Here is a 13,678-nt window from a genome sequence, read left to right on the forward strand (position 1 = left end):
ATGAAACTTGCAATGTTATTTCCCACTATTTAAATGAACTGCTTTGGCAAAACCTGTGTAGTAAAATGAGACTATTCTGCCATGAAGAAATGTTTAGCCCAGTACTGGGAAACAGGTACAGCATCTCTCAGCTTATACTACAATCGGAAACACACTCACCCAGCCTTATATGATGTCCCAAAGGCAATCAGTTATTAAAAAAGGTGTTTCCAAAAAGGTGTTTCAGCTATACCTTTTCAACTGTGAGGATCAAAGATTTAATGAATTAGACTACTTCCAGCTCCAAGAGATTTTTCTACTGGCATCATATACAGCCAATCTTGTGAATCCACAGATCTTTCTTTTACAAGGAATCACTCAGTCCCTCCTTGGATGCCACAATAACCGTGATAACCTGCACCATCAGGAGGTAAACACCAGAGTAAAATCATAACACTTTGGTACCACTAAGCTCTGTGAAACCTGGCTTTCTCCAAAAGCTATTCTTTCCAAACTTGGCTAAAGGGAAGTGACAGTTTCTCCAATTAACATACTGAAGATCCAGTCAAAAAAGCTGTGACACCAAAGCCCTGAAACCCTTTGCAGAGAGGTGACTAGAAAGAGGAAGTACAGTTTCCTATTGTTGACAGATATCTAAGTCAAATCTTGGGGAGGGGGGTTAGGGAACCCAGACAAATAAAAGCACAGTACAAGCAGAAGAAAATGGAAACATGGCAGATACCAGCTTCCAAATGTCCTCACTCCTAATGCTTCCCATCTCAGTTCTGCATGATGACAACAATGGGAGAAAAACATCTCATTTGAAGAGCAAATCAACACACCTTCCTCAGAGGAAGCTCTACAATTAAACTAGTGGCCATTGTATACTCACCAATATAGCTACCTATTAAAATGTTAAGATTACTAAGCATGAAAATTAACAAGAAGGACATTCCAATATAAGCAAATTGATCACTATGAGTCAACAGGACTGCACAAGAAAGAGTTTAGTCACCAACAATTTAACAGAAAATAGTAACAACAAAGAGACACATAGCCTACAGTCCAAGTTGCCTGAAGATGGGAAACTTGCAGAAACAAAATAATTTTACTCATTATCTGCACAAGGATTTTTCATTAACAGATATGGAGTCTCTCCAACATTTAAAGTCCAAGACAAGACAAGTTATCTTTGCAGAAGATAATGAAGTTGGTAATTTTTGTTCAAGCTGTAAGTTTGAGTGTACTCTGAAGGGGTTTTAATCTGCCTTTTTCAGAACCTCTCAAGGTTCATGTTATAAAACAGTACATCCTTGTTTTAATAAAGGAAAGAATAATTATTTTTGTGTACATATAAACCATATTGTTTGGTATGGAAGATTTATTTTCCTAGATATTACCCTCCCCCATCAAAACAAGCAGGTATTTTTAACTGTAAAAAATAAAGATTATTTCCTGCTAACAAAGTTGATTACACAGAAATACACTTTTCTGTCAGCATCTAAAATTGACACTAAAGTCATTTTCCTAAATCAACCTTTATCTAATGCAGTGTGTGACTGAACTAAGAGATTGCATTATAGACATAGTTTGAAATGCTTTTGCTGTCAGTGCACAGAGACCACTGGCCACACAAGAATCCTCTGTATCTGTCTTTAAATTAGGCTCTATCTGTAACGAAACAATGTTAGAAAATGGCTGACCTCCATCTTATGAGACCACATGTATGCAATAAACACCAAAAATTCTGTTAGGCAAATAGTGAAATGTAACTTGCCTTGCAAAGATTTCTTAACAAAAAAAAAAGAGATTTCTGGTTAGTTCTCCAAATCTTTCATGCTACCTCCTCTTCCTCCTCTAGACTGCTTATTCTCTCTCCCCCCTACCGTTTTTTTCTAGATGTTGTTTTTGTTTTACATTTCCTTGTCCTTAACTGTACACCATTTGCAAAAGCATTCATGAACTTGCTGAAATTGGCCATCTCTACCGTCAAATTGAAAATATATTTCTAATTTATATAAACAGCACTAAACACACCACTACACATTACAGAACAATTTTGTAAGTTTGACACAAAGCAAAGGTGCAGCAGCAGTGTTCTGTCACAGAACACAGCATCTTCAAAGTAGGGTTGAGAGCTCATGCACTATCTCCTAGGAATACGAGAACCATGTTCTTCAACCCAACAAGTGCAGAAATAGAGTGATTAATTGATTTGCCCAAGGCCATATGGTAAGTCACAGACAGAGCTAGGGTTAGGTTTTAGAAGGTCCTGGCTAATATGCTGCATTCAATTACATCTACACAAAGCATCTCATTTAACAGAGGCCAGACAAAGGAAATTGCCAAGAAACAACATCAAACCTACTCATAATCAAAACAAAATCAATCAATCCCTTCCTCATATTTAAATGCAGGTAGCATGTTATACTCAGGCCCAATATCATTACCTATGCCATCAAAATAAAAGTCACAACAACAAAAGAACACAGAAATGAGTTTTAGGGAAGCTTTGATTTGTCAACTTATGGTAACAAGACGAAACCCCTCAAGTTCTTTGTCAGCAGTGCTCTTCTCTTGGGTAACTGGCACTTGGGATGTGGGGCAATTCATGCAGTATTTAGGGCCGTGTAACCCTGAAACATATTGGGAGGAGGAGGACGCAGGCCCAGGCCCTGTCCCCATTGCCAAAAACCAAGCACTGGTCAAGGAGAGCACAGTTCTGCAATGCTTCAGGCCTGCACTGAGGCATCCTGGTCCCAGCTCTATCGCTCACCACTCCAGTGATGGCTGACAGAAACTAACACTGTGACAATGGAGGATGGGGCAATGGCTACCACGGTCTGTTTATCATCCCAACTGAAATGGTCTGTCTGACACAAGTACAGGGTTCAGCACATCCCAGGGGTGCTTGGGAGGTCCCTGCTGCCAGCCCAGGCTGCATCCAGGAGAAACAGGTGCCTGCACCAAGCAGGCACTGCTCTTGCAACAGATGGGACCTCCTTCCTGATGTTGTTTTGACAGAATTACTTTATTCCATCTTAATTACTAGGACTGTAGTGTTACAGAGAAAACTTTGTAAGAGCTACAGGATTTTAACCTTTTGGCCTTTGTAAAAGATCAGAAAGGACTCCTGGTTCCCAAGTCCTTTTAAGAAAGGATTGGAGAATGTCCCATCATGATACTGTTAACACTTGAGACCAATCATTTTCTTATTGAACAACAAATAAAGCAGTTATGTTTAGGATTGACAGTAGTGCAATTTTGCTATATGTTGTATCTATATGCAATCCTTTTCACTATATTTTTCTTCTTTCAGGTTGCAGCAAAATACATGTAAACATCTTGGGAACTTGTCAAATGAATGTGACGAGCTCCAACTGTAAGTTTTAATTCAGTGAGTTTTCCTAAGCCTTAGTATATGATCATAGACACTCCTGCACTTGGCTATTATTTCCCCTGACTTGAAATCTGAAGATTGAGAGGTTTTGCTAGTTTGTTTGCATCTTGGGTTTGCTGATTGGGTCACCCTGTCCCAAAGGCCTTCACGCTATTTTTTTGCTGCCATCCCTCCCACACACACAATCTATTCCCCACCCCTACACAGCCCTGCCCAGTATCTGCATTCATGTGGCAGCCCTTGGCAGCCCTCTTGCCTGCAGGAGGTATCTGGGTACAAACAGCACCTATGGCCTCATCCTGATGGAGCTTCAACCTCCATGTACACTGTTACATAAAGTGTCACTTTTTGAATATAAATGAAAGGAATCTGTTCAACTTAACTTTCCTAAATGAAAAAAAAAAAACAAAAAAAACCAAAAAACAAAACTCACCCCCTATAGTTTGCTAGCTTTAAATTTGCTACTGCAGGGGGGTTGGACTAGATGATCTCTAAAGGTCCCTTCCAATCCTACCATTCTATGAAAGTCAAAAAACAGTGCAAACAGTAAAAAAAAAAAAATAATCTGAAAGATGCTCAGCTGCTGGATATCTTAAAATGTAGGGAAAAAAAAGCCTCAAAACAAACCAATAAAAATAAAATTGTCTATTGCAAAAGAGCAATTCAAGTCAAAAGGCACAATGCCCATGCAATTATTGAAAGAATGTCAGGAAACAAAGGAAGCAGGATGATTACCAAATACCTGGTCAGCCCAGACATGTGAATTATATGCTTTAAACAGAACCTTACAGTTATTAGAAGGGAAAGAAGGAACAGTTTATACTGTTTACAGAGGGCACTGTCAGCAAGTTTGCTGATGTTACTAAACTGGGGGGGAGTGGTTGACACACCAGAAGGCTGTGCTGCCATTCAATGAGACCTGGACAGGCTGGAGAGTTGAGCGGTGAGAAATCTAATGAAATTCAAGTCTTGCATCTGGGAAAGAATAACCCCATGTACCAGTACAAGTTGGGGAATGAACTCTTAGAAAGTAGTGTAGGAGAAAAGGACCTAGGGGTCTTGGTAAACAGCAGGATGACCATTAGCCAGCAATGTACCCTCATGGCCAAGAAGGCCAATGGCATCCTGGGGTGTATTAGAAGGGCTGTGGTGAGTAGGTTGAGAGAGGTTCTCCTCCCCCTCTACTCTGCCCTCGTGAGACCACATCTGGAATATTGTGTCCAATTCTGGGCCCCTCAGTTCAAGAAGGACAGGAAGTTGCTGGAGAAAGTTCAGCACAGGGACACCAAGATGATTAAGGGAGTGGAGCATCTCCCTTATGATGAAAGGCTGAGGGAGCTGGGGCTCTTTATCTTGGAGAAGAGGAGACTGAGAGGTGACCTCATTAATGTTTAAAAATATATAAAGGGCGAGTGTCAGGAGGATGAAGCCAGGCTGTTCTCAGTGATGTCCAATGATAGGACAAGGGGCAATGGGTATAAGCTGGAACACAAAAGGTTCCAAGGAAATACAAGGAAGAATTTCATCACTGTGAGGGTGACGGAGCACTAGAACAGGCTTTCCAGATGGGTTGTTGAGTCTCCTTCTCTGGGGACATTCAAAATCCACCTGGACGAGTTCCTGTGTGATCTGCTCTAGGTGGTCATGCTCTGGCAGGGGGGTTGGACTAGAAGATCTTTTGAGGTCCCTTCCAACCCTTAAGATTCTGTGATTCAAGGTATGCCTTTGGAGTGGTGCAAACTTTTGGGAAAATATAGGAAGAAAGAAGCTTAATTAACAGCAAGGGAAAAGAATTAGTACATGAGGAATTAATCAAACAAGTATTAAAAAACTTATTGCTTCCAAATGAGATTGCAGTAGTTCACGTGAATGGGCATCAAAAAGGGAATTCTTTTAGGGCCAAGGGAAACACACTGACCAATGAAGCAGCCAAATAGGCAACATTAGGCAATGAGATTGTGAGTACGTATAATTTTACACCCTAGGTACCTGCACCAAAGGCAAATCCTGTATTTACAGTAAAAGATGAAGAAATCCTCAGTGAATTGGCAGCTATTGAGACACTAGAAAAATTGATTCTCCCAGATGGAAAGGAAATATTAAATAAACAAGTTAAGAAGGAAATAATGGCTATTTTACATCAAGGAAGTCATTGAGGGACACAAGCAATGTGTGACCCCAGTTCTGGGGCCAGTCTTGTTCAACATCTTCATCAACGACCTGGATGAGGGGGCAGAGTGTACCCTCAGCAAGTTCACTGATGACACCAAACTGGGAGGACTGGCTGATTCACCAGAAGGCTGTGCTGCTATTCAGCGGGATCTCAACCTACTTGAGAGTTGGGCAGAGAGGAACCTTATGAGGTTCAACAAGGACAAGTGCAGAGTCCTGCATCTGGGAAGGAACAACTCCACGCATCAGTACAGGCCGGGGATCAAACTGCTGAAGAGCAGCTCTGCAGAGAGAGACCTGGGAGTCCTGACTGATAATAAACTAAACATGAGGCAGCAATGTGCCCTCGTGGCCAAGGCAGCCAATGGCATCCTGGAATGCATCAAGAAGAGTGTGGCCAGCAGGTCAAGGGAGGTTCTTCTCCCCCTCTACTCTGCCCTGGTGAGGCCTCATCTGGAGTACTGTGTCCAGTTCTGGACTCCTCAGCTCAAGAGGGACAGAGAACTTCTGGAGAGAGTCCAGCACAGGGCCATCGAGATGATCAGGGGACTGGAACATCTTTTATATGAGGAAAGACTGCAGGAACTGGAGCTGTTTAGTCTGGAAAAGAGGAGACTGAGGGGAGATCTTATTAACATTTACAAATATCTAAAGGGTAGGTGTCAGGAGGTTGGGGCATCCCTTTTTTCTATAGTGGCTAGTAACAGGACAAGGAGTAATGGGATGAAGCTGGAACACAAAAAAGTTCCACTTAAATATAAGAAAAACCTATTTTACAGAGCACTGGAACAGGTTGCCCAGAGGGGTTGTGGAGTCTCCTTCCTTGGAGGTCTTCAAGACCCACCTGGATATGTTCCTATGTGACCTGATCTAGGTGACCCTGCTTCTACAGGGGGTTTGGACTAGATGATCTCTAAAGGTCCCTTCCAACCCCTACCATTCTATGATTCTATGAAACCAAAGACCTTTTTTTTAAGAATTAGATACTGGGGTTGTCTTCTTTTTTCCTTTTCTCGGGAGTAAAAAGCTTTTGGTCCAGACTCCACCTATTGAGTTTGCAGTCCACACCATCCAGCCTGGAGAGTGGGTCCTGATCAAGTCCTGGAAAGAAATCAAACTTCAACCCGTGTGGGAGGGTCTGTTCCAGGTGTTACTGGCCACTGAGATGGCGATAAGAACAGATGAGAAAGGCTGGACTCATTACACAAGACACATGGGACCAGTGGATCCTCCGCTCAAGGACAAACGGTGGCATATATATATATCCAACAAAAAACCCCTTGTGTCTTAAACTGAAGAAACAATAAGTATACAGCGGAAAAGCAGACAGTCTTAAATGTTACTAGCTGATGAGGTGGTCGTAGCAGAAGTGTAGAAGTAGTTCTTGTTGGGTTGATGTTTGTTGCATAGAAGCATGTGGGTTTTAGGGACAGGAGAGAAAGAGAGAACCAATTGATGAGGGAAATCATTGTAATGGTGAGTTGTGGTTTGTTGGGAATTCAGGGGATGGCTATGGAAAGCAATCATGGTAGGTAAAGATATCTGATTGAACTATGGATAGACGTGAGTGAAGGGAAAATTCCACAAACTATAAGGTTTGATGCTTGTCAAGTATTGGTCTGTGGAGGTTTGGACAATCAGAGAAAACTTAGTGAACATGATAAACGTTTGTGCCCAGAGAGTTGTGAGCAAATAGAGAGGGAGTTGCCTTGTCTTGGGTGGAGCAAGGTTTGGTTTGCAACTGCTTTTGATGGATGGACTTCCCCAAGTGCTATAGATAAGTCCCTGAAAGATAGACTTGGTATGATTAAAGGGACAGTGAAGCCAAACTGTAAAAATGTAGAATGTAACCCCATAATGCTTTCTGTTAAAGAAGCCGATTGGCTAATAAGCAGAACCTATGGACTTGGAGCAGACATAAGTGGAACAGATCTGGTTGCCAGACTCAGAATAGTGGTGTGGAAACCAAAAATAAGTCAAAGTAAAAAGATAACACTCCCCACTAAATTACCCAAAAAAATCCAAAGGACTCCACCAAATAATCCAAAGATAATAACAGTAACTGAAGTAAAGAACCTCACATGACATTTGAAATTGAAACAACACATGCAGATCTGAATGCCTGGGTTGAATGGGTTAAATATATAGTGCAAAGCCTGAATCAAAGTAATTGCTATGCATGTGCCTCAGGAAGACCTACTGCACAAATAGCTCCCTTTCCTTTAGGATGGAGTAAAGATCCACAAGGAATGAGATGTGATTGCCTTATACCAAGAAAGAACTGCATGATAAGGCCTACAAATCTCTCTCACTGATATTTCCTGCTCTGCAGACCAAAGACATCAAAGTACCTCCTTCTTTCTCTGCAGTGATTGGTAATCATACAGCTTGTCTCTTACAACAGGGTGTAGTTGATACCAGATATCTCAGAGAATGAGAGATGTGTACTGAGTCATTGAATGTGACTGAGGATTGTCCTGGTTTTGGCCCACCTAGCAACAAAGTACCACAACAGTCTCTTGCTCACTGCCCCCCATCCACCCCCACCTCCTTCGTCCACATTGGACTTCCACAGTGCTGGAATCCGCGTTCTCTTTCCTTCTGTCTTTCAGTTCACAGGTCAGTCCTTGTGTTTTGTGCTTCTTGTTCCCATCCCTCATAGCTTTGTAACTTGAGCAGAACTATGGCCAAACGGTCATGGCACGAACTTGATGTTTGTGGAAGGAAATGATGTTAAATACTAATTCACTTCTGTCGTGGTTTAGGGCCAGCTGGCAATGAAGCACCACGTAGCCTCTTGCTCACTGTTCCCCCATCCATCCCCATCTTCCTTAGGATGGCAGAGGCCTCATCAAGATAGGAGGACAAAAGATAATCAAGGAACTTGTGGATCGAGACAAGGACAGGGAGGGCTCACTGCCAATTACAGTTCCGAGCAAAACAGACTCCACTACTAGACTTAGAGAGGAAAGTAAGAAAAGTTTACTCTACTACCTACAAAAACCAGAACAGAAAGCAAAAAGAGAGCAGGATGATGAGAGAAATACAACCAGCACTTTAAGATCTCCTTCCCCTGCACCTCCCTTCTTCCCGAGCTCAGCTCACTGCTCCAGATATCTCTACCTCCTCCCCCCTCAATGACGCAGGAAGGTAGGGAATGGGGAATGTGGTCATTCCCTCACAGATGGTCTCGGCTGCTTCTCTCTTCTCAGAGGGGGAGGACTCCTTGCATTCTTCCCCTGCTACAACATGAGATCCCTCCCACGGGACACAGTCCTTAACAAACCTCCTTGGTGTGAGTTCTTCCCAACAGTTCCAGCTTCTGCTCACAAACTGGGTGTGATGGAGCTGATTTGGTTTAGTCAAGCAGCTTGTTTGAAATCGCCCTTTGTGAACTGTGCTTCTGCCACCTCTGCTCTCTTTCCTGGGAACCACACCAAGTGTGTTTGGCTTTGCAGCCCATTCTTGTACCTGCTCAGGTACAGACCTGTCCTTTAGCTCTGATCCTACCCTCCACAGTCCTTGCTGGAACCAGGCATGCAACATCACATTGCTTCTCATTCCAAATACAGCTTTCAGATGCTGCGCTGCTGTAGACAGTACTGCTTATACTACCACCGTTGTGATGAAATCGAGTGATGCTCATTCAAACATGTAAAAAAGCTAGGAAATGTACATACAAAAACACACACAGGCAACATAGTACAACCAACAAGACCAACTCAAAATCACCCTTCATTTGCTAGCTACTTCCTTATATGCTGCTTCTGTCCATGTGATCACCCAGGGCTCAATTGATTAACCTACAGCATCTGTTTCTGATAATTGGAAGCAGCTTGCCAGCTGCATTAATTTGTCCCTACAATCTTTATTCAAACTGAGGAAGTATCTGGCTGGTCCAAAAAGAAAAAGGGGGGAATTGTGAATACAAATATGACTTGGACCAGCCAGCCTTCAGCAACACATTTCAAAATCAAAGGTACATCAAGAAAACATAAGTATTTTACCCATGGCCATGAGTTTACAAAGAAAGATCAATAACAGCTACATTGTTGAATAATATAACATTAAAGTCCATTTTATAAATTCAAAGTAAACATAATCTAATATGTGTTGCCGGAAGAAACTCATGCTGGTGAAAAAGGATGAATTTCCTGTGCCTGAATTGATGTTTTTCACTTTTCAATTGAAGTTTCAGATTCTTTTTTAGCAGGCTTTTTAGGCTGTCAGAGATATCTTCTTCATCTATGAAAACACACTGCTTTTTCTTCCATGTTTCCATTGGCAGTCCTTCAATTCTCCTTAATAAGATATAGATTGATGGAGGAATTTGCAAAAAGATACGTGGCACCACAGTTGACAGGTTTTACATTTTGATGGGTTGATGGATTGAAAGTGGATCATAGAATCATAGAATGGTAGGGGTTGGAAGGGACCTTTAGAGATCATATAGTCCAATCCCCCTGCAGAAGCAGGGTCACCTAGATCAGGTCGCATAGGAACATGTCCAGGTGGGTCTTGAAGACCTCCAAGGAAGGAGACTCCACAACTCCCCTGGGCAGCCTGTTCCACTGCTCCGTCACCCTCACAGTGAAATAGTTTTTTCTTATGTTTAAGTGGAACTTTTTGTGTTCCAGCTTTATCCCATTACCCCTTGTCCTGTTACTATCTACTAAAGAGGGATGTCCCAACCTCCTGACACTCACCCTTTAGATATTTATAAATGTTAATAAGATCTCCCCTCAATCTCCTCTTCTCCAGACTAAACAGCCCCAGTTCCTGCAGTCTTTCCTCATATGAAAGATGTTCTATACCCTTGATCATCTTGGTGGCCCTGCGCTGGACTCTCTCCAGCACTTCCCTTTCCCTCTTGAGCTGAGGAGTCCAGGACTGCACACAGTACTCCAGATGAGGCCTCACCAGGGCAGAGTAGAGGGGGAGAAGAATCTCCCTTGACCTGCTGGCCACACTCTTCTTGATGCATCTCAGGATGCCATTGGCCTTCTTGGTCATGAGGGCACATTGCTGGCTCATATTTAGTTTATTATCAATCAGGACTCCCAGGTCTCTCTCTGCAGAGCTGCTCTTCAGCAGTTCGACCCTCAGCCTGTACTGGTGCATGGGGTTGTTCCTTCCCAGATGCAGGATTCTGCACTTGTCCTTGTTGAACCTCATGAGATTCCTCTCTGCCCAAATCTCAAGCCGGTCGAGATCCCACTGAATGGCAGCACAGCCTTCTGGTGAATCAGCCAGTCCTCCCAGTTTGGTGTCATCAGTGAACTTGCTGAGGGTATACTCTGTCCCCTCATCCAGGTTGTTGATGAAGATGTTGAACAAGACTGGCCCCAGAACTGATCCCTGTGGAACTCCACTGGCCACAGGCCTCCAACTTGATTCTGTGCCATTGATCACCACCCTCTGGGCCCTGTCATTCAGCCAGCTCTCGATCCACCTCACTGTCCACTCACCCAAGCCACATTGCCTGAGCTTTCTGATGAGGATGTTGTGGGAGACAGTGTCAAAAGCATTGCTGAAGTCAAGGTAGATGACATCCGGTGCTCTCCCCTCATCTAGCCAGCTGGTTATGCACTCATAGAAGGATATCAGGTTAGTCAAACAGGATTTCCCCTTGGTGAAGCCACGTTGACTCCCCCTGATAACCATCTTATCCTTCGTATGTTCAGTGATAACATTCAGGATGAGTTGTTCCATCACTTTTCCAGGGATGGAGGTGTGGCTGACCGGCCTGTAGTTTCCTGGGTCATCTTTCCTGCTCTTTTTGAAGACTGGAGTGACATTGGCCTTTGTCCAGTCCTCAGGCACCTCACCTGTCCTCCATGATTGTTCAAAAATGATAGAGAGGCTTAGCAATCACATCAAGTGGTGCTTGAAGATCGACCAGCTCTCATGGGCACTTCTGTCTTCTAGAATCATATCCCATGAGATCCGTCCAAGTAGATCTTTGAAGAGGCCAAAGTCGTCTCGCCTGAAATCCAGGGTCACAGTCCTGCTTTGTGTTCTGCCCCTTCCACACAGGATCTTGAACTCTACCATCTCATGGTCACTGCAGCTGAGGTTGCCTCCAACCTTCACATCCCCAACCAGACCCTCCTTATTTGTCAGTGCCAGTTCCAGCAGCACACTCCTCCTTGTTGGTTCCCCGATCATCTGTGACAGGAAGTTGTCATCAACAAGCTGTAGGAACCTCCTGGACTGCGTGTGCTTGGCTGTGTGGCTTTCCCAGCAAATATCAGGGTGATTGAAGTCCCCCATGAGGACCAGGGACTGTGATCGTGAGGGAGCTCTCAGCTGTTCGTAGAAGGTCTTATCCACATCCTCCTCCTGATCAGGTGGCCTGTAGCAAACTCCTACAACAATATCACCTGCCTTGCCCTGCCCATTAATGTTTACCCATAAGCACTTTACTCTCTCCTCATCCCCACCCAGGCACTGTTTGGTACACTTTAATTGCTCTCTCACACAGAGAGCAACTCCACCTCCACGCCTTGTCAGTCTGTCTTTCCTGAACAATACATAACCTTCCATGGCTGTGCTCCAGTCATGGCAGCTGTCCCACCATGTCTCTGTGACCGCAATGAGGTCGTAGCCCCGCATCCGCACCCACATCTCCAGTTCCTCCTGCTTAATCCCCAGGCTGCGTGCATTGGTGTAGAGGCAGCGCAGGGGCTTACTCAAACACACAGGTTTCCCTGGGCGGTTGCAGGAGGTTCCTCCCTGGTTTGGCTCTTTCTCAGGGTGGTCAGCCTTCCGTATCTCAGCCCAGTGTGCAGATGAAGGGCACTTATCATTGCGTTCCTTGTCCTGCCCTGTTTGACATCAGACTGCTATATTCCTAATGGCGCCAGACCCCTGGGATTGACTCCTACTCCTAGACCAATTTGATTCTGGCAAGCAGGGCATGTAGAAATGATACCTTGTGTTGGAGGTGCCCGGAAGATCTCGGTTTGTGATGTGAGAGACAGAGTACTGAAGAGGCGGGCACGGGGCGAAGTGAAAGGCGGTGCTTGTGTTAGCAGATAAAAGCGCCTGGCGCAAGCAATAAAGCTGGAACAAAGCATCATCCATACTGAGTATGCAGTGGTCTTGTCCTCTCAGCGGGCAGTGAGCTGAGTGATCTGTGCGGGCGGCCTGGCAATGTTGCCGGTAACAGCAACATATGGTGACTCTGACGTGATCGGCGGAACGTGAGTCATCCATGGCCATGGCACAGATGGAATAAGTGATTAAGGTACTCAAGGCAGTAGCGCTTGAGGTGGGCGAGCGGGTTCACCGCGCGCCCACAGCCGCTTGCATCCTATGGATGGGGAGGTAGGGTGTGTTACAGGAACCCACAGAGTTGGTCCAGAATTGGACAGTGGTAGAGGAGGAGATGCTGCAGGCTGCTTTGGTGGGGACCAAGGGGATGGACCAGCATCTTAAAACATGGGAGTAGATTAAGAGGGTGCCGGCGAGCCACGGTGGGGGAAGAGCCGGCTTTCCTTAGTGCGGTGCCAGTGGGCAGCTGTGTTCCCGAGCGAGATTGGGCGGAGTTGGGCGGGGGTACGACACAAGATAGTCAGGAGAGAATAAGTGGGCGTGACCCCGTGTTAGACTGGGTACCGTTGGGCATGCGGGGGGGGGGGGGGGGAAGACAAAGAAAAAGAAAACGCAGGAGAGAGGAATGCAGGCTGCACTGCCGGGGATGGCTCCGAGGCGGGCGGTGCGGGGGGAGAAATATCAGCTGCATCACGAGCCACCAAAGATGGTGCCTGAAGGAAGTGGGGGCGGGAGAAATGGGAGCCGGAGGACGGGGGGGGGCGATGCGGATACGTGGGACCAATGGCATTCCAAATTTGGAAGAATTGTCTGAGGAGGAGGAGGAGGAGGAGGAGGGGACAGAGTACGGGGAGGATGTGGAGACGCATTCGATAGGCGAGCGTGATAGCATGCAACCGTGAAGAGAAAAGGGATTGGGTTATGCCAAGACGGTGCAGACAGGAGGGGGCGGCGGTAGACTGGCAGAGTTGCTGAACCGACTGCAGGATAGTAGTCCAGAAAACGCAGTTGATTAAGGATGCAGTCGGGGGAGGGAGCCAACCGCTTACAGACTTGCGTCTGATAGCAAAA

Source organism: Colius striatus, chromosome W, assembly GCF_028858725.1.
Source record: "Colius striatus isolate bColStr4 chromosome W, bColStr4.1.hap1, whole genome shotgun sequence".
NCBI classification, from domain to species: Eukaryota; Metazoa; Chordata; class Aves; order Coliiformes; family Coliidae; genus Colius; species Colius striatus.